Source organism: Megachile rotundata, chromosome 11, assembly GCF_050947335.1.
Source record: "Megachile rotundata isolate GNS110a chromosome 11, iyMegRotu1, whole genome shotgun sequence".
NCBI classification, from domain to species: Eukaryota; Metazoa; Arthropoda; class Insecta; order Hymenoptera; family Megachilidae; genus Megachile; species Megachile rotundata.
Genome location: NC_134993.1, coordinates 7,329,298 through 7,351,356, shown reverse-complemented (window position 1 = coordinate 7,351,356; position 22,059 = coordinate 7,329,298). Strand labels below are relative to the sequence as shown.

General features: G+C 34.2%; 2 long non-coding RNA genes across 2 annotated transcripts in view; one reads left to right on the top strand and one right to left on the bottom strand.

Moving 5' to 3' along the window:
- The first annotated feature begins 6,857 nt into the window (after positions 1-6,857).
- The window catches only part of LOC143265439 (uncharacterized), a 25,468-nt gene continuing 10,266 nt past the window's right edge, over positions 6,858-22,059 (top strand). The window contains exon 1 of the long non-coding RNA XR_013039997.1: positions 6,858-7,520. This is a non-coding gene — a long non-coding RNA (uncharacterized LOC143265439). The remainder of the gene's footprint in view (positions 7,521-22,059) is intronic.
- LOC143265440 (uncharacterized) overlaps positions 17,398-22,059 on the bottom strand; it is a 20,826-nt gene continuing 16,164 nt past the window's right edge. The window contains exon 3 of the long non-coding RNA XR_013039998.1: positions 17,398-18,151. This is a non-coding gene — a long non-coding RNA (uncharacterized LOC143265440). The remainder of the gene's footprint in view (positions 18,152-22,059) is intronic.

The following is a 22,059-nucleotide window of genomic DNA, read 5'->3' as shown; positions in this document are numbered from 1 at the left end:
GAAATATTTAAATATTATTCTAGCACTAAAAAAAGGAGTTGCACTGTAGTTCCCGGATAAAGTTAATTTGTTTCTAAATACGTGCGTAACTTTGAGGAGTCATCGTTTCCTCGTGGTACCAATTTTTTCCCCATTGAAACCGTGAGTTTTACGACATACGTAGGCGATATCGGTCTCAATGCACGGATGGAGGAAAAAAGAAAAGAAGGGAAACCAGCGAGCCGTTGGCATGGAGCAGCTGACGCCCTGAGTTCTTTAATTAAAACTGACCGCCCGCTTTTCTTCCTCGACCAAGCAATAACGAGATTTATTTCATAATACCTCCAAACTCGTTCACCGCGTGGACGGACGTCTGCAATTTCTTAGAAGATAGTTCTTCCTTATTTGCGAAAATTTTATCCGGAATAATGTTTCCTTTACTAATTATATACTGCTAACGACGTTAAGATAAAGTTAATAGAAGTTTCGTAATAGCTTCAGTTTAATGTGTGTATTATGTGCATCATACACGTAATAGTTTTTCCTCATTAAATGACAAATATGTTCTGTATGCAAAAATAAGGAAAAAGTGTTATATAGGAATGTAAGGATTTGATGGTAAGAAATTAGGTAACCAGAATTTTGGGGATCTGAAAATGTAAGATCGTAGGAATACACTTACAATTTGGGAAATTTGGGATTAGGGAATTTACGGATTTGGAAATCTAGGGTTAATCTTAGAATTTGAAGAGCCAGAAATATGGAGACATAGGAATTTGTGAATGCAGGAATTTGAGATGCTTGGGATTCAGGATCATGATACCTACATTCCTAAATGTCCCTAACTGTCTCAGAAATTCGGGACATAGACATTTGTGGAGATTTGGGCATCTAACAGTTTCAGAGATGACAAATTTGGGATATTTAGAAACCGAGGAACATGAAAATTTAGGACATTTTAAAAATTGATAACTTCTAAAGGTATGTAAGTTTAATACGCTAAATATTTTAGACTCTGAAAAGTTAGCTGTTTAACAATTTGAAAAATTTAGGAATTTGGAGATTTGAACATTTGTAAATGTGAAAATTATAAAACTCAAAATTTTGAAACTGTAGATTCTGAATATACGAAAAATTAGAAGTTGAAAGATTTAACAACTAAAGATTTCATGGATATAAGTATTTAAAAATTGAAGATTCTAAGGATTTAAGTATTTAAGAATTGAAAATTCTGTGGATTTAAGTATTTAAGAATTGACAATTGAATAACTCGAAGACTTGAAAATACAAAAATTGGGAATTTAGAAATTTAGAAATTTTCATATGTGTTGTAATCCAGAAAAAATCACTGACTTTCATTTTATTTTATATAGGACTAATGACAGTTAAGGATAGTCGCTTTTATTTGAAGAACAAGGAATAACGTATCTACCAAATTCAATCAAGGTACGTTCCGAGCAAACAATCGTAAAAACAAGGCATGGACGTGTTGAATGCTGCGGGTTGTACAAGAGGCCAATTAGAGAAAACCCGTGAGATATGTAGAAAATATTGATTTGTATAGTCGCGCGTGCCCGTGGCTAGCTTCGCGTTACAACTTGAACTCGTCGCTAGTGTCCCGACGCGGTAATCATCGGCACTATTCTCAGCTGCACAAAGAAGCTCAACTACTTGCTGTTATAAGCATCTATTTCTGTATTTGAAATGGCGTGACAAGATAAAAAAATGATCTACCAATTTTACTTTACAGTTATCTTTGATTTCTTAATAAAATCGTGTTTGCAAAAAATGTTGAACAGATCACTATTATAAAACATTTGTACAGATCACTATTATGAAATATTTGAACAAATCACTATTATGAACAAGTGATCGTTAAAATTCGTTCGTAAATGAAAGCAAATTATTTATTTTTACAATTTGTTAAATTGATTTTAAGCAATCTGCTGTTGAACAAGGAAACGTATAAGAATCTGGATTAATGTAGTCACAATTAAAAACTGTATATGTTATGTGTATTATATTGTAACGGAATATGTAGTCTTATATTACATTATTATACAGTAGCGTTTAGCTGCATTTATATTAATCATTTTGCACGATATTTCTTTGTTTTCGTCGATGGATCTAAGGAATCAACTACCTATCGCGGTAACTGATCGCGCACTGCACCGAACGGCGATCAGTTAAGGCGACCTTACTGTACTGAAAAACGGAAAATGTTCGTTCAGATTTATAAAACAAGGTACAAGTAATTTATGGCAGCTTAAAATACAATTTCATATAATAATGAATATTCATTTTTAAACTTAACTCTATAAGATGTTTTAGTATTTCAATTACAATAATCTTTGAAACTCTAGTTTTATTTACGAAAAATGAATTAATTATGAATTCTACAGTCTCTTAAACTTTATTCGTTTACAAGAAAGTTTTTAGAGATAAAAACTAGTGGTAGTTATAAAAAGTTTGAGCTGCGGAAAGGAATTTTCAAATTCCTTACAAAATTCCTTACAAAACACATACAAAATTTCAAATTTACAACATTCAAATATTCTAAAATTTTTATTTTCAGATTTTTAATGTTCTACATTTTAAACAACTCAAATTTAAAATCTGATAAATTTCAAATACTTCAAATTTCAAATACCTCAAATTTCAAGTACCTCAAATTTCAAATACCTCAAATTTCAAATAGCTTCAATTTTAAATACCTCAAATTTCAAGTACCTCAAATTTGAAATACCTCAAATTTCAAATACCTCAAATTTCAAATACCTCAAATTTCAAATACCTCAAATTTCAAATACCTCAAATTTCAAGTACCTCAAATTTCAAATACCTCAAATTTCAAATATCTCAAATTTTAAATAACACAAACTTCAAATTCCTCAAATTTTAAATTATACAAACTTCAAAGATCGACAATTTTATATGCCCAAAATTTCAAATGCCCTAAAACTTCACAAGTCTTCAAACCCTCAAGATGTTAATTTTAAAAATTTGCAAAATCACATATCCTTAAGCTTCCCATATATTCGACTCTCAAAATTTCCAAATCTCCAAATTTCTAGAATCACAAATTCGCTTTCTACATTTCTATACCTTTAAATCTCTAAATAACACAAACTGAAACTATCCGTAAATCAGTATTGGTCTCTGTCGCACACCTGATCGCTGGCCTTAAACCCCCGGCGACTACGCGACCTACCAATCATCACTATAAACTGCTCTTTCAATTAATAAAACTACTCTACTATCCACACATTAATTCATCTACTAACACTTGATGCTCATTCCATACATTTCATTTTGAATTTTGAAATTATCTCTACAATATTTATCGAGTAAAATAATTAGAAACCTGTTTCAACAAAGTGATAGTTTTCATCGCAAATTGTTCACCTCATACATGATCTCACGTGCGAGAAAGAAAAAAGAAAGCGAACTATTGTGTACGAAGATGTAGAAGTAAAGAGATGAAAATAATGCAAGCAGCATCTGGCATCCGCTATTAAATTGTATAAAATACGAAAAAAAATATGATTGGTGGAATAACACCGACACCGAGTGGTTGTGAACGATGCCAGGATTTTTCCTCGATTCGTTTACCATCCGGAATTGCACAAAATCTGTTTACCGGTTCAGTTTACTTACAAGAAGACGTGGTGTTCGAGGCTGTTTCGAGGACGGCCAAGGAATCGATAGTAGTAAGGAGGAAGTACAATAAAACTTATTATACTTAAAGTGTATCTTGTAAAATAATGATAGCACTGCGTTCACGTTCACGCGAATGCGCCATTTATCGGCACTTGTACCACAGATTATCTCAACACCGAGGTACAAGGGTGATGGCGCTGGTCAATTATCGTTGCCGCGCAGGAAATTTAATTGATCGTGATAAACGATCAAATTGCTGAGGAGGTGGAACTCGTTGGCCCTGGTATATTGCTATACTTTTTTCACGTCGTGAAGTATAAAATTAATCTAAAGCGTTGCGCTTAGTGTATCAATATCGACACTTATCAGTATATACGCGAGAGTTGAAAATGGTAAATAATTAACTTAATGTGTACTCTTGGAAGACGCATTTTACACATTAAAATTTCCGTTATAATATCTGTGTTAAACTCTGTACAGACAGGAATTCGATCAGATTAACTTAGTGTTCAACTGATCGCTATTATTAGCACCAAAACAAACCTGTGAAAAGATATTTCATTTTAATATTTATTATACATATATTTTACTGAATTAATAATAGACGGCCATTTATTTCGTTTCAACTTTTGCAGTTTACGCTTAATGGAGATTGTTATAGCGTTAAAAGAAGTGGAAGTGTTAGCATAATGTATTCTGAACTTGGCTGTACAGCAGTCGGCCCACGCAGAACAATTACAATGTTTTTTCTAAGGTGTCTAGAAAAGCAGAAATGAAAGGGGAAACCGAGATGTGATATATCGCAGTTAATTAATCTTGAAAATCATACGATGTCGACGTAACGAATGTGCATGTTGATCAGTGTAAGCGTGACCCCCATATTGGCTTAGGTCCCTCGGCTATCCGAAACGAAAATCGTCACCGGGAACCGTTACGTCAACAAGACACGATTGAACTGATGTGTATCTACTAATAATACATTGGTCATCACATCCGTTATCCTACTTCGCTAGTTTGCATATTTATAATGGCACCTTACGATATGCCGTAAGAATGCTGAACAATTAACGCCGTTGATTGGAGTTTTCTAATTTAAACAGTTTCTTCAAGAAATTTTTGAAATGTTCTTTTAGAATGTAATTTATTTTATTGGTATTATTGAAAACTGTGTTTGCGTATGGGGCTAATAATATCAAATTTTATTATTAAATAAAAGATTTTGTGGTTTATGGAAGTATTATTTATGGTATCTGATTGTATATCATTGCGGTTTTCAGTTTCACTGTCAAGGTTATTTCAAGATTAGTTTCATGTAAATGAAGAAAATAATTTCAAACATTGAGCATGCGCAGTAAATAACTGTAAATAAATATGCGCACGCAAGTTATACTTCAAGTTAATTAACTCTTGCGTATAATTACTACGCACAGATAATAACTGAGCATACGTTCTTCATTGAAGGTTATGTTAAAAATATTTCCATGAAAGGTACTGAAATTTAAGATATGTTTTATCACTTTTTTACCCCTGATGGCGTTGGAATTAACAAGTTAAAATATTAACAAGCTAATAGTAAGTTAAGATAGTTAACCTATAGTGTTAACATGACAAACAAAATTCGCCATTATTTTTTTTATATTGCATTAAATATTTATTTTCGCACTTATTTCGTATTACTTTATCACATTTTATTTTATACCTTTTTATATTTATCTACTTTAGTGCAATTGTATTAACGTATAATTGAAACCACTCAAAAAATGCTAACAAGAGAACTTAATGACTTCGCAAATAACAATTTTATTCAAACTTCCTATAATTATAAATTATATCAAAATTAGCAATTTTGTGGCAACATGGTGCGCAATTGTTCAAAACAAGACAGAAATTTACATTTGAAATTCATATATTCTATAATTAACTGTTTCAAGAAGGTACAATTTGAAAACTATCTTTTGGTTAAATGGAAAAAAACTGGGTTTATTAAACTGAAGATCGTGAGTTCGAGACCCAACGGAATTTATATAATTTTTTTTATAAGTTTTTTACTTTAGTAGAAAATCAAATGTAATAAAAATTTGAAATTCAAAAAAAAATTTGTGACGCTTTGTTAAGTAAATTTCAGGTTTCTTCATCAATTTACAATATATTTTTGATATCATGCTATTCGCACACAGTTCAATATAAATTTAAAGAACTATGAACATAAGTTTCTCCTTTATTTTATGATTATACACAATTTAACAGAAATTAGCGTTTCCAAGGTCACAAGCTGACCTAATAAGCTTCTAGTTCCATTAGACCTAATTAACATTTTGACGACTGCATTATATCGCATCTTCATTCAAACTTGCATGCAATTATTCTCATCCAACACATAGTAATTGCAATTTAGAAATGAATAATTTTGCAATATGTATTAAATCAATCTCTGACATGTCATTCTACTAACATTATGTCGACAAATACAAAAGGAGTTTAACATTTCAGGAAGTCGTATATTCCCTAGAATATGTGGCTGTCAAAATTGAAATGCGCACTATAAACGTGCATTCCGCAAACAAGAAATTTTGCATCGGTCGCTGTAACAAACAAGATCTACAATCTACATCGCAAGAAATTTTCACTCGACAGCGGAAGTAACGTAGCGGGACAAAGTTACGACGAGGGCGTAACTTCGCGATCGGCGGTATTGTCATACTCCATAAAAGAATGAGCGGCAACTTTCCAAGCCGGCGCAATCAAACTTTCTCTGTGCAACGATCAGTTGAACTCCATGAAATGTATCGACCATGAGCAAACGTGGAATTCCTTATGTATCTCTCCGTGCAACTCTCAAGACCCGAACGATCGATCATTAAGTACGAATACGAGAAAGCAATTAAATTTTCTTAGCACCGAGATCAGTAGGCACCTGCAACATACGGGAAGTAAAGCTAACCACACCACAGGTGTTAAAACATCGAAAGTTTTTACGCGAGCGTTTATCCAACGGAATGTAACGATTGATCAGTTTCTATCAGGAAGAGTAAGGAGGATCGGAAACCGCGAAAGGCGAAGAAATTAGCGAAAGCCAAAAACAAGCTGTTTCCTTTACGCTCAGCTGTTCTGCGCGCAGACACGTGCGCGCGTGTTTGGCGGGGGCGACGTTGACTCACGTGTGCGTGCGTGCACACATGTGTGCCTCGTATACGAGCCACCGTTCTATATACGTGTCGGTCACGCGTGTGTGGCTGTGTACATGCGCGTGTGCGCCCCCGACGTACGTGTGTTCGCACACACGCGTGGCCGCGCGCGCATCTGTCCGTGTGAAGACCCAAACGAAGGGAGGCAAGCCAGTAAGCTCAGGCGCGCCGCAGCGGCGAGAGCAGCCATTTTACTCGAATCCGAGTGGAAAACGTCGCGGTTGACGCGGCCAAAGTAACGCGGCTCGTTCGTGGATTGTTTTTTTATCGCGGTGGTCTGTGAGGTCACGCTTTTCTGGATAACGCAGAGTCCCAGTGGCAGGTTCAGCTGGATACGGTCCTCGAGGACACACGGCAGCATCGGGAGTTCTGGTGACAGGAGAACGTAGTTCCGCTGCGTGCACGTGTGCTACGGGGAGACAAGTGAGAGAACCGGTGAGGAAACGTGAGAGGGAGCCAGAGAGCCAGTTACTCTTTCCGTCTTCGTCATCGCTTCGCCCCCAGCTCGTGTCGATTTCCCTCTCTCTTTCTCGCTCTCTATTTGTGTCTCTCTCTCGCTCCCTCTCTCTGCCTTCCCACGCCTCTCTTACCTGTGTAGGTACACGGAATTGCATCCAGAAGCGTGGCCACGCGAGTGTGGGCGATCGCTACGGCGATAGAAAGAGAGAGAGAGGAAACGAGGGAGCGTAGCACGAGGTGAGGCCATTCGTTCTGCGCAGGACCGTTTAAATTCGCCGCCTGCTTTGCATACCGCGTTTTCGCCAGCCCTACTCCACCACCATGTCCCTCCCCCCCGCTAACCCCTACCCACTGATACATACCACCCCTTTCGTTCCTCGATTCCCGCCGATGTCTGCCCGTTTCGCGACCCGCCCTTCGCGATTTTCCGCGACCAACCCCTTCGGGCCTTTCCACGGATTTTGATTTCCCGACTTTGCTTATCGCACGATCGTTACTTTCTCCATTTTTACCATAAATTCGGTAGTTTTAACAATTTTTAGCAGAATTAACTTTCGCTATTTTTAGCAGAAATTCCATGATTTTCGCAAGTTTTATCGAAAATTACTTTGAGAATTTTTAGCGGAATCTTTATTAGAAATTTCGGTCAACTACCGTAACAAAATCAAGTTACTTTGCGGTGCGATGGTTTTCAAAATTCGCGCATAAGTTAGGACATTAAGGAAAAGTAAGACAGTTTACTTTTGAACTAGCGTAATGACACTATTATTACTCAAATATTTAGTGTGAATGTGTAGTCAAACTTGATGTACGATGATCAAAGGACGTTCAAACTAATTTCATCTTTATCAAAATAATATACTTTTATAGATTTCACAGCTATTGACAATACTCTAGATTTATGTTTTGATTGTTCGTACGTAGCAACAATAATAAATAACATCGATCCGAAATTATTCGACAGTAAAGTTTATGAGTTCTTTAAAGGCGAATTTACACCTTTTTGCTATGATGATTTGAATAATTGTGGATGTGGATTCATTCAGTGAATATGAATGATGAGCTCACTATTAATTCTGAAATATTCGTAGACGTTTAACATCACTTACGGCACATGTGCTCCTAGAAAATAAATACTGTCACCAAAGTGATCTACACAATCTTTATTTTGTTCACTATAGATGGAAGATTTCATTTTATTTAGTAAACGTTTTACCTTGCGTTGTGAACATTTGAACTTGTATAAATACTTCACTTTATTTAGTGAACGCCTTGCGTGGTGAACATTTTGCCTTGAATAGTCATTTCACCTTGTATGAACACTTCAACCTGTATAATGTACATTTCATCTTGTATGAACACTTCAATCTGCATAATGCACATTTCACATTGTATGGTGCACACTTCATCTTGTAAACATTTCTTCTATGAGTATTTCACCTTGCATAGTGAACATTTCACCTTATACGATAAACACTATACCATATATGATGAATCTTGCACCTTAAATATTTCGCCTTATACAGAGAACATTAAACCTTGTACAGTGATTTTCTAATCACAAACAATTAACAAACGAAAACAATATTTAATTAACCACGATGATCAAAGTGAAAAGATGTAAATTCCTAAAACGTTAAAATCATGCGAACATTAGAGAAGGCATAGTAAATAGCTCAGGACAATCGTCTCTAGTGAAGTATATAAAATTACGAATTCTCCGGTGATCTCACAAATTTACTGCGTAGACTGCTAATTATACGTGTATAGTTGTATATGTACAAGATGCTCAAAACTCGCTGGCTGTACTGCAGCGTTAATGCTGTCTCACGTAATGAGCGACTTGGCTCCAACGGACGCATATTTTCTTTTATGATGCCTAAATATAATCTTAACGATGTTCTTATGGCCTAGAACAGTCGTTGCTTCGAGAAATCCGAAATTCTGCGAGGCCTCGATCCACGTTCATCACTTTGATCTAATCCAGTTGCGTCCTAACAAAAATTCCTTAATTTATGTCCTCTATTACGCACATGTCCCGTATGTAAATGTGTTTGTACGTTTGCTTGTGTCTATTGTTATGTGTGTCTTAGCTTCTCCGGACGAACAAAGTTTTCCGATAACAGGACTTTAGCGTTCCGCGTTTTCGTGAGTGGATTATACGAACAATAATTTGCGGTTTTTGAAAAAGCATGTTCTCAAACGATGTATGTTGTTTTTTTAGTTTGATTCACTAATTTATCTGGCCATTAGAACATCTTAACATTGTGTCACTTTTTGTTGTTGTACCTTTTTATTTGCGAATAAAATTTATTTCAATTGCCTGACCCGTACAGTGTGTTTATCAGTTTATTTAACCTATCCTCATCTTTGTTTCCTGTTTATGGACAGTACGTTTTGGTAATATTTTTCCTCTACGGAAGCAAATGGAAGTTTTTAGCGTGACGCACAATTATACGAGATCACGTTTGAATATTTAATGCGTGTACAATGAAGCAAAATAAGATTTGCTATTCTCGTCGTGGCCACATGAAAACGTATCACGTACAAGAAACCGGATTCCGTATTAATAATAATCTGAAGAGAAATTAAGTTCACTTTCTGTTTTTCTTCGAACCCGGGGCCTAGACCGAATTATCGTTTTATCCGCGTTTCGCCGGCATTTTCTAGTCATTCCTCTTTTTCCTGCTCCCGTCACGATTAAGGATCGAAGTCACGTACAGCCGAGCCGTCTGTCGATCGCTCAACGATCGTCACGTGTCAGCCGATTTTCCCATAAAACCTGTGGAACGACTTTCGATCGATATCAGCCAACGATTATTATCCGCGTGCTCGGCGATCTTCTGCGGCATCGAGTCTCGATCTTTTCACGATCGCGTTAGATCGTGCTACCTTGCGAACCTGCGATTATTTTCACTGCCTTAGATCGCGTTACGAAAAACTCTTCGTTCGATCGCTGCCTAAGTCTTTACCTTTTTTCTAATTTATTGTTAACGCGATTGAGCTGTGAAAACTTCTGAAAATAAATGCAGTTTTTCAGTAATCTCGATAAACGACGAAAAAAATTGTTGCAATTTTCGTTATATTTGCAGGATGATCATTAAAACGGGATACCATTATTATTGGAGCGGGATAATTATTACAGAGATAGTAACCCTTGAATGGCGGAAGGGGGTTGATGACTCGGAGCATGCAGGACTCTAAAAATTAAACAGCCAAACTTTTATTACGAAAGACTCTAAGTAGATTTCTGAAACAGTAGAAAATATAGAAAATAAATTTTAAAATATCTGAAGTTTAAATTACTTAAATTGCTTAAATTTAAATTTACTTAAACAGTAAAAGGTTGTAGTATGGCGAAACATTTCAATGTCAGAAATTTATAGCAACGAAGTTATGAGGTGGAAGTCAAGAGAAGTTTCAGGTCGACCTAATACGAGTGCGATCGAAGTTAACGATGTGAATTATTTGACCATCAACCAAGGGAACATTAGCTCATGGTTTTAACATCAATTAGCGCGGCGATTGTGTTTCTTTATCGTCCGTCCATTACAGTTCTCCGAACTGTCGCAATTTCGCTGACGAAACAGCTCGTCCACTTTTCTCTTTAATTGTCGTAGGAGCTCCACGAGGAACTTTCCTTTTTTTCTCTACTCGTGCCTCGCAGTGACATTTGCGTGTGGACGAACGGGGATACGTTCGCATCGACACGCTAGACGACAATTAACTCGACAAACCGTGCAACCGCCGTCCTCTCACCCTTCCATCATTGTATCGGGTCCCTTTCTTGCAACCAAAGAGGGTGTAAACCCATCATTATTCTGATTATTTTCCATGCTGGCTAATCACAAGCTGTCACTTCTATCATTGTTTCACTGCGTATCATTACTTCTCTTTTCTCTTTTCACCCCGTGAATCTTTCGATAACGTTTTGCTAGCTAACGGTCTTTTTTTAGACACCTATGTCGATGTGCCGATCATTTGTCGCGAGTCATTTAATCCCACGCCCGCTGCTCTTCGGCGTTGGAGAAAGAAACAATTAAAGGGTCGAGAGTTAAAATGGTAGCAATACACGCATTCCAGAGAAGCATTTTCAAGCTTTTGTTATATTTTATCTTATACTTATTATACTTAGCCTGCATTCTTATGAATGCATTCTTATTTTACAATTGATATATTTGCAAAATCATTAAATTTTTTAATTATGAAAGACTGAAGGAAACTATCAAAGGGGTGGAAATTGAAATCGTAGTGCAGCGTATTCCATTGAGAAACTTTCAAGGTTTTATTGTACTTACTCTGAATTTAAAAATTCACAAACTTAACAATTATTATATTTCTAAATTGTTTCAATATTAAAAGGTGAGGGAGACTATCCAAGGGGTTGCAGGTTAGGTTAGGTTAGGTTAGGTTATTATAATATGTGTATCTTCCATCGGGATGTTTTCAAAGTTTTATTATATTTATTATTGTATTTAGACTCATTTTGAGTTGACAAATTTTATAAATATATAAATCTACAAATTTATAAATTATTAAAAGGCAAAGTCCATTAAGGATTGAAAGTGGAAGTGGTAACGTCCTCCTTGAAATATTGTCAATTATGTACTGTATTTATTGGTATACTTATAGATATGGTGGATTTACAAATGTAAAATGTACAAATTTCCAAATTATCACATTTTCAAATTTTCAAATTATCAAATTTGTACACTAATAAATTATTAAATTGTGAGATATCATTAGAGATATCACTTCGATTTAGCGTTGTACGAAGTTGGAATAATGATAAGTAGCTATAATTTTCTCAAACTACCTATGTAGTTAGATAACTAAAACGTATTTATCCTCAATTACTCATTACTATCTGAAGCTGAAAGATTTTCTATTCTAGTTATTTAACTTCAAAAACAACAGGTTAAATCTATATATAAAGCTGTTATTTATAAATTTGTTTACAAATTTATGTTCGATGCAACGTATACGTGAATTTTTATGAAGTTTCAGTTTATTTTCTTAGTTTGTTTATGAGTATTTAAAGCTGAAATGCCTGACACGTTTATTTTCCGATTTGCAAGAACTTTACTTAATTTTGTGAAGAACATGCTGGGTAATAGGAACATTATCAATATTAGGAAAATTTACTTTTTATTGTTGAGTTCTAATAAAACAAATTAGTTATGTTTCTTTATGATTGTTAGTAGATTATGTTATGAAATATGTACACTAGAAAACAAAATAATTTTCCAAAGTAATTCGTTTATAATAATAATAATTATAAATAAAATGTTTTGCAAGATACATGATTTTCTTGTATGTAACGTATGTATCGTCATCAAATTTCAGAAGTACAAAATTGCGATTTTTAAATTCTTAAATAATTTAAACCATTTACAAAATTAATGTTATATTTTAATAAATACTTTAATGTAACAAAAATCAAATAAACAGAAAATAAGCATAACTATTTATTTATCTCTGTTGTAGCAGAAATTTTAATAAATTAATGTTCATTAGTATTCAATGATCTTCAACTTTCATTTCTTTTTAGAATTTTAAAATATTTAAGGCGAATTTGTGTAATAGTGAATTAATTAGGTATAATTACAAGTTTATTGTATCATTGACCTTCCAATTATATACAATCGAAATAATTAAATATTACAATAAAATTCTATTAAAATTTGTTTATAATGTAAACCAACATAGCATATTGGGTATACCAAAAAATCATTACTATAATTAAAAGAAAATAATATATTTTCAATGTATTTATTAATATTTATTGAAAAGTAGAATTTCCATTGTTACTAATGACCTCTTGCCAGCATGATGGCGATTTATGGATTCCATTTCTGTGGAATGAGTCATCTTTGAAAACGAAAAAGCAGTAAAATTATCAGTCGAAACTTTCTGGTAGATTCAATAAATTTAAAAAAAACTTAATTTCTTTGCTTTCATGAATTAACACTAAAACTACCAAACCCATTTAACAGCTTCATAAATTTCCTATTTTAAATCACAAAATTAGTTAAGACACTTTAGCTGAAATCCATGTTAATTTTTATCGGGATTGTTAATATTTATTAAGTTACATATAATCTCTTTTTTATTTATTTTTCTATTTCATTTTTAATAACTAAAGCGCTACTTCACTTTCATAAACACCTTAAAATTCATGTCACTTTCAATTCTTGACCACTTAGTACATTTTGTTTACTTTTCTAAATTAGTTTCTTTGCTAAAAATTTTTTATAAGGAATAAGGAAGGAATGCAGCAAACAAAAGAATCGATGAGAACACAATGTGAGTTTATCGCCCCGTACAATGCGAGTTTATCGCACTTGGATCGATAACTTTCGTTTTCGGCAACCTCAGAAAAGTTTCTAATAAGAGTCGGTTTGCATTTCGAGACATTAGGAGATATCGGTTGGAAGGAAGGAAAGCGATAAAACCGGTGCCAAGATGAGCGATAAGTCTCGGCGCGTAATAAAGGAAAAAGGGAAGCGAACGGTTGCGGGAGAAAGACGAGTATATCGGGCGCGAAGGAGATAGTAAAATATAAAATAGCGAGCGACGTGTACTGGTTAGACTATATGTTCTAATTTTAGGCGATTGCCTTGCTCCCTCACCCGAGGATTATAATTAGATACAAAAATACCCGACCGCCACCCACCCACAGAACCGACAAGTCGGCATGTCGAGCGAAAGCGCGGGTGTGTTCACAGATTTCGGATCCGAAAGCTGCTGAAGCGCCATTCGCGTTGTCGTATTCCTGTTCATCGTTTTATCTTTTGATCGTTGCAAGCGACCTCGCCTCGAGAATCATCAGGGAAGCGTTTTGCTCTACTTCGTCTTGTCTGATTTATTATTGAAGCTGCAAAGCCCACTGACTAATTGTTAATCAGGGATATTAGATAAGAGGAGACACGTGAATAATTTACCTACAGTTACTTTACAGTTTATTGGTACTTTCGTGGTTAAATGTAAAACTTACTGTATAGCAAATTAACTTATGATAAAATAGTTAATAAAGCTATGAAATTATTGCAAAAATTGTTTACTTTTTTACTTTCTCAAGATACAAATTTGCTGCATGTGATTCTGACATATTATATCGTTTATACCAGATTTAAAATTATAAGAAAAATTTTGCATACCTATTTCTTTCACTAAGATTTGAACAAAATTAAAAAAAATGAAAAATCTATTGCAGAATCGCCTGATGTTAAATTATATAGTTATTTATTACAAACAGAAAATAAAAATGGGATCTATAATAATGTTTATTTACAGAAGATATAAAAGTAAGTTCTATAATAATATTTATTTGCAGAAGATATAAACGTGTGATTAATAATATTTAATGTGAAGAATTCATATCAATTCATTTAATGTAATCGAATTTATATAAAAATTCCATAATTTTGAAGACTTGCCAAGATTACAGTAATAAACTTCTAATGTAGGAAACGTTACAATCAGTTTCGCAGAAACTATCGATTGATTGGTGGAACCTAGTCTAGTTCTTAAGAAGCAACTATGTATCGAGCGGAATGGTGGCTACAAATGTCCGATAGTTATTCACAAGTTGTGTAAATAATTAATTAACATGACTGGAAAGGATTCAAAGCTGCAGCTGCTATAGGTGTACGGTACACTCACCCCTCGTAGAGTCTAGTTTAATATGAAACAGCGAGGCTCGTTTAGGAAAGCAGAGGGGGTAGCCACCCCTAATGCAGGGGAGGTAATTATTTTTACGAACCAATCGATACTTCGATGAACGAGTCAGTTCTTCGTCGAAGGAAAAAAGCACGTTAAGCTCCTTTCATCGAGTCGATTACGTTCCAAAGCGAAAATACTATTTTATTCTTCCGGAAAATTAAATTTTTATCGAATTAATGCGATTAAATTATTGATATTAATACAAAATGATTTTCTTCTTTATATCGATACTAAACTTTTCTTTCTTACATCAAAATGAAATTGTCGGTACAAAATGAATATCTTCGGGTTTATGCAATTTCGTACTATGCAATTACAACTTTTAGATGATAGGATGTTTATTTTAAGTTTTGTTCATACGAATTATCAAAGACATTTAAATGTAAACTTATGTACCATCGTTACTTAAAATACGCTGTCTATTAAGCTTTTACGACAACAGATATTTTTGCCGCGATTTAGTGTACTATTGTCTTTATTCGCATGAAGTTAAAATTAGTATAAGAGTATTGTAATGTCAAATGATTCATGTAATTTCGAAAGTAGTACTGAATATACACCTTTATGATTGCGACAATTCGAACAAGCGGAATTATTAGTAACACCAATAATTATCAATTATTTTTAAATGCCAAGAAACCACAGTTAATTTCGGTACGTGAGCTCATGCTCTCCCACGCTGACGATTCGGATGCATGCACAATGGTTAAATACGTGCCGGTCGGCTGATCTTGCAGATACCATTTAGATAATGCTTTATAATTTACGAAAATCGTGTTCTTTTTTAGCAAAATGTAGTCATTCTCACATCATACTTTATTTCATACGGATCAGTGTCATACTTCAACCTTCAAATTTAATGTATTGCAAATTTTTGGTAAATGCTGTAATGAAACAGACTAAGTTGGCGGACAAATCAATAAGGATCTGGCAAGTTGACATACAAATCAATAAGTCTTTGGCAAATTGACATACATATTGATAGACTTGCTTCCTGTTGCCAACTTGACGTGCATAGTATAAACTGTAAACACTTATTAAAATTTAAGAAACTCATTGTATTTTTTTTGTAAACGTTATATCTTACTCTGCATCTTTCGTATGTTACATGAATAGAAACCATGAATTAAACTCTAAGAACAGAAGATTCTGATTTGAATCTAAATTACAGTAACGATCTCCACATCTGACAACTGTCAGATTTGATATTGTTAATATTACTGAATTTACTCAATAATCAGATCTGAATATTGTACTTATATTTAGTATTTTTAATATTACCTAACTTATTCAGAATACCAATTCCAATCTAATATTCTCCACATTACTGAATTCAGTACCTACTCACATCTGAATTTAGCAACGTCAAAAATGTTAAATTACATATAAGCTCGAATTTAAATTTGTAGCTAATGTTTTAAAATTTCACTAACCCTCCACTATTTTACTATGAACAGAGAATGTGCACAGGGGAGATAAACATTTCTTCAAGAAATGTTACACCAGTTTCCTTGAACTTATAACAAAATGAGGGTAAAATTTCTGTAAGATTCGTGGATAACTCAAAAACTGTCGTAGATACGCACTTTAAGTTTGCTACAATACGGACGGTCCCACAGAGTTGGCTGATTGTCGGTTAAAAGATCAGCGAACTGTGACAGGGACGTTTCTCTCTGGCGGGCGCACACGCGTACCGGTGACACACGAGGACGAAGAAACAGAAGTAGATACACGAGGAGGTCAGAGGGGTAGGAGGTGTACCCTGAGGAATCATGGTCTCTAATTTTTACGGTGTAGCCACATACGCACGTTCTTGTGTCCCCGTATTTACAAGTACAAGTAGCCGGTCATTAAATCCGATAATTAATCACAATCGTCTCTATTAACGGGAAAGGCTTAATTGCTGTTATCCACGCCGTACTCCGCAAAGGGGTGGTGTAAGAGAAGGAGAAGGCGGAGGTGGGACCAGCCCAGGATGTGACTGAAGAATGGGTCCGTCGATCGTTCACCCGTCTTTCCTTCTCCTCGTGACAGATAGCTGTCTTTCGTTAACTTCTGTGCGAACGGCACAATTTTATGGTTTAGGACATAACGCCCCAAGTAAAATGCAGATATATTTTTCCCACGAGGCGTTTTTTAATTTCCTAGATTAGGGTAATCTTACAACCTTAGGTTAATCTTTCAAGTTTAGCTAGACCTCTCAGATTATAATCTTCTAGTTAAGTTAACCTTACAAAAGCTTAGCTGATCTTCTGTAACGTCTGATCGAAATTGATTTTTCAGTATAAAGTGCTTACATATTTTCAATTCACCAAACATAACCTAGTAATTCCGAATAATGATTAGTCACATCACTTACTACAAAAATTCCACTTTGAAAGAAGATAAGTGACAGAAAGAAATTCTTTAATTCCGAAAGAAAAATTAAAAAATAAATAACATACAATCTACGTAGTCCAGAAACTCCAAGTGAACAGTCTAAGAATCTTAGAAGTTCCGAAACAAATAGAGGTAGAAAGTTCACGCAGCATATGGTCGGACGTTTCGTGCGTTAACGCAGAAAATATAATGGCACGATACAAAAGCCGTTGCGATACAGTTTCACGCGTGGAAGCTACTTTCTATGTTTACGTCCGCGTAACGTTGACGAGGTAACGTCGAAGTTGCACGTTTCCAAAGGAATATGGCTACCACGGGCAGAGCATATAGCCACATACACGTACGTATTTCCAGACGTTGGTGGAAGCAGCACAAATACTTGGCAAACTCGTACACCGACAGCAATGCCTCGTACCCGGCCATCTACTTACTTTAGTGGTCAGCGCGGAAGAAAAGAATTAGCTAGACGGGGGCGCGTCTCATCTAGGTCACCCACACCATTTTACCCAGCACGGCCGACACTTACGTATCACACATACGCTGTACACATACTCGAGGAGCCTCATTACGGTGCCACGGTGGCGAGGGGGTGTGCAGCAAAAGAGGCGAGCGTTAATTAAGAACAGACTCGCCACCCTCTAAGTAAGGAGCACTGACCAACCCTCTCCCTTCTTCCTCGCCAGCTTACTTCCTTCGGTACCTTGCACTTCTCCGTTGCTTCATGGACGTTCGTACTGTGCTCTCACACCCTTTCCAGCTTCATTCTGAAAGAGGAAAAGCCGAGGATTGTATAAGAAGACGGAAAATGAGAGAAATACAGGAAGCGTGTAAAGAAGAAATCGAAGGTGGGCGGGGTATGCTAGGATTAAAAATGTCATATAGCAAGGAGCGTGAAAGGAATTAGTAAGATAGTGCAATATACTTGTCCATTCTAAAATTGTAATTCTCCATGCTAGTACGCCCCAAAATACATTGTTTAAAATTTTTTTATTTATTTTAACATTCTGAAGATTTTAATCCTTGTCCATAACAGAACTCTCTACTAAATAAATTCCTTTAACAAGTATTTGTTAAAAATATTCCTTAACAGGTACTTGTTAGAAATATCCTCGCATCTCTTAAAAATAATAGTAGTTCATCCTTGAGTCAACATACTCTTTACACGAAAATTAATGAAGCTTGCTATTCTATTGATTCTTGTCTTATGATGTAACGATTATTTTCTCGACATAATTGTTTAAGTGATCACTCAAATATTAACAGATTCCTGAACGTCAATATGAAAGTGTGACTATTAATAGGTCTTAAGTACTATATTAATAATGTCAGGATACTTTATCGCCATTTTGCGAATATCATTTGTCATAGACTCATTTGTTCTGCGACGAGAAAAGATTCGAATGTCGCACCTTCGTCAATTTTCGAATCACGATGGAACATAGTGGAATGATCAGTCGATCTCATCGTGACGACACAGAGGCACACATGTTGCGAATGTCGCACAATAACAGCTCCTCTTAAGCCAAAAAAAAAGTCACCCAACTGTTCATCCCCTTCTGAGCGTTATAAGCTCTCGCGACCAGGGGTGAGCCTGATTGTTTCCAACAGGTTTGCCATCTTTTGTTTCAGTCCGTTCTCATGCGCGGCAGAACTGGTCATTGCTCGAACCCTAAAAACGGTTGAACAATGACCTTCGTGGCCGTTACATTGCATTGCAATAACGACCCCTATTTCCCAGAGTACCGAGAGAGTAATTTCGATAGGATGGGAATTCATTTCAAGCTGTCAACGGCGTTTAATCGTCGATTCCGAACGTTTCATGGGTTCTTGTGTCATTGTTTAAACTTACGCGGGAAGCATACGAATGGGGATACATTAAGCGTGTAATGCTGCATTATAGGCTTTTCAGCCGTAAATTGATTTTTCTTTTTTCGTACAATTTTTTATTATTTAACATTTAATAATACACTGTTCTCAAAGCTTTTATTTTCTAAATTTTTATGAAATTTCTGAAATTGCAATAAAAATTTAGTTCGTAAAATATTACATTAATCTTATCTGCTGTTTGAAATGTAGTCAGGTTAAAAAAACATGTTTTTTTTTCTTATAAAATAGGGTATTAGATATTGTTATCAGCAACTGAATTTTTTGTTTTTGAAAGACAAGAATGCAAATTTCTTTTAAAGCAACAATCTTTTATAACAACTTTCTTTTACAATAACAATTATAAGTATAGTAGCTTAACATTTAGTTATTGCGAACAAAATTTGAGAAAACTAAAAATTGAATTTTAAATACCATATTGCTATATATAATAATTAATACTAACATATGTAGCAAAAAATAAACCATATGTGTATATGTTGCTTTAATAACTCTTTGAAAGATAAATAAATAATTTCATTGCGATGTTAATAATTTCTGAAATAATGTCATTAAATAAATATACGTTTGGAATAAGATTTTTTATTCCAAAATGTTTGAAGTGATATATGAAGTTCCTAATACGAATTACAAATTATTTATTAGCATAAGTGAACACATGTAAATTAATTAATTTTTTGTTACATGAAGGTTCACACAGGGAACAAAAAGTGAAAAAAGTAGTGAAGGCTTACAGTGAATGCTTATATAATTGTTCATGAATGAAACTTATACATTGTGACGGACAGCTAGTTCTCCTGTATTTATTTACATAGAAATCAATAGAAATGATGTTCACTGCTGTCTGATAATCGAGTTGACTTAAACGATGTACTTACATCATAAAGATTGATTCATATGTATGACATAAAATTATGCAGAATAAGAAATAAGTGATTTGTTAGCGCATTTACTGTGGCAATCTTTTTGGATTTCCTTATTTAACGACGCAGGACAAGTACAGAATAATGTTTAGCTAAATGTGTTCGAGGGAAAATTGAAGTACTTATTTATTCAGCTGATAAATATTATAACTTCATAAATAAATGAACTGTATAGAATGTTTCAATGTATTATAGTGGTACCATACACTCGATTGGATACTTGATTAGTTCCTTTCTGAAGAAAAACTGTAGAAGAGTAGTGTAAATAGTGATGTAGTGTATGGACTCATATATAGTAATTATGTATTAGGTGCAAAAGGGATTATACGTGTGTCAAGATAATATTGGTATTTATAATAGGAGAATTTGGAAATTTAGGGCCTCGAAATTTGGCGATTTGTAAATTTGGCAATTTGATAACTTGGAAATTGAGAAATTTAGGAATTTGGGAATTTGAGAATTTAAGAATTTGAGAATTTGGGAATTTGAGAATTTGGGAATTTGGGAATTTGGGAATTTAGAAATTTGGGAATTTGGGAATTTGGGTATTTGGGTATTTGGGTATTTGGGTATTTGGGAATTTGGAAATTTGGGAATTTGGGAATTTGAGTATTTGGGTATTTGGGTATTTGGATATTTGGGTATTTGAGAATTTGGGAATTTGGGAATTAGGAAATTTAGGAATTTGAGAAATATGGAATACTTGAGGAATTTAAGGAATTTGGGAAGTTTAAGAAATTTAGGGAATATGAGGATTTTGGGATTCTGGAATTCGAGAATTTGAGAATTTGGAAAGTTGGAAATTTAGGAATTTGAAAAATTGGAATTTAAGGAATTTGGGGAGTTTAGGGAATTTAGGGAATATGAGGACTTTTGATGTTTGGAATTTTGAGAATTCGGTACTCGGGAATTATGAATTTTGATAATTTGGAAGTTTAAAAAATTAAAAAATTAGAGAATGTAGGAAGTTCAAAATTTGATAATTTTGCAATTTGAAAATTTGAGAACTTGTGAATTTGAGGATTCGTGAATTTGAAAATTTGAGAATTTGAAAGTTTGAGAATTTGAGAATTTGAAGGTTTGAATGTTTGAGAATTTGAGAATTTGAAAGTTTGAAAGTTTGAGAATTTGAGAATTTGAAAATTTTAGGACTTATTCGAAATTGCATAAACATGAGAATTTTAAAAGTTAAGAATTATATGTTCAAAAATTGGTGAATTGATGTATTTGAAAATATGGGACTATGATAATTAATAAATTTATAAATCAGCCTATTTGGTAAATTGGGAAATTAGAAAGTTGGGAATTTAAACATTTGAGTATTTGGAAATTTATGTATTGTGTAATTCTATAATTTATGAATTTAGGATTATACAAATATAAAAATTTAAGATTTTATGAAATTCTAGATCATGAAAATTTGGAAATCGTGACATGTAAAACCTCACTGACTTATGAATTTGAAAGTTTATAAATTTGTTAATTTGCTGATTTACTAACTTATGAATTTAAAAATATAGTAGTTTGGGAATTTAGAAATTAGAATTTGAATATCTTTGATGTGTGAAAATTATCAATTCTTACTGTACTCTCAACCACGTATGTCAATCTTGAGAACATTGAAAAACCAATAACGTATGCACGTATACTGATGTATCCATCTCGATGTATCTACACAAATAGTAGCTAACCATAAGTCATTCAATAAAGAAAACCATTATAAAAATTAATAACACAACTTAATAAACAATACAAATAAGCTACCAACCAACTACATATTTACCTCAATAAAACTACTTAAATTCGTTGAACTGAAATACAAATAAAACGGTACTCTACTTTGTGACCAACCTATCTTTACAAAA